This window comes from Trachymyrmex septentrionalis, unplaced genomic scaffold (assembly GCF_001594115.1).
Source record: "Trachymyrmex septentrionalis isolate Tsep2-gDNA-1 unplaced genomic scaffold, Tsep1.0 scaffold83, whole genome shotgun sequence".
NCBI lineage: Eukaryota > Metazoa > Arthropoda > Insecta > Hymenoptera > Formicidae > Trachymyrmex > Trachymyrmex septentrionalis.
This window is the reverse complement of record NW_017306018.1, coordinates 2,214,620-2,214,965: the sequence shown is the minus strand read 5'-3', so window position 1 is coordinate 2,214,965 and position 346 is coordinate 2,214,620. Positions and strand designations below refer to the sequence as shown.

Below are 346 nucleotides of genomic sequence, written 5' to 3'. Positions count from 1 at the left end.
AAAGTGAGAAGAAAATTTTTCGTCTTTTTCAGCTCGTAGTTTTTGGTATGTAAAAATTATCAAACTCATATAAACTTAAAAAATGTGATAAGCTTTTAAAAGTAGAGATTTCAAGCTTTAAAACCCTTTTTTTAAATTTGAATTTCATTCATTATTGACGAAGATATTGTATATAAAACTTTGAGCTAAAAAATACGCGATGACTTTTTACTCAACCTAATATAAAGCTAGAATTATTCAAACAATGACGTAACGTTACAGATAGATAGAGCTGCCAAATTATGTTTTAAAACTACTCGAATAATGCAATCTTTATATTAAAAGATACATACATATATGTATAAAT

At 24.9% G+C, this 346-nt stretch overlaps 1 protein-coding gene across 1 annotated transcript in view; it reads right to left on the bottom strand.

Moving 5' to 3' along the window:
• The window catches only part of LOC108754964 (mitochondrial sodium/hydrogen exchanger 9B2), a 23,438-nt gene that overhangs the window by 20,435 nt on the left and 2,657 nt on the right, over positions 1-346 (bottom strand). The window lies entirely within an intron of this gene.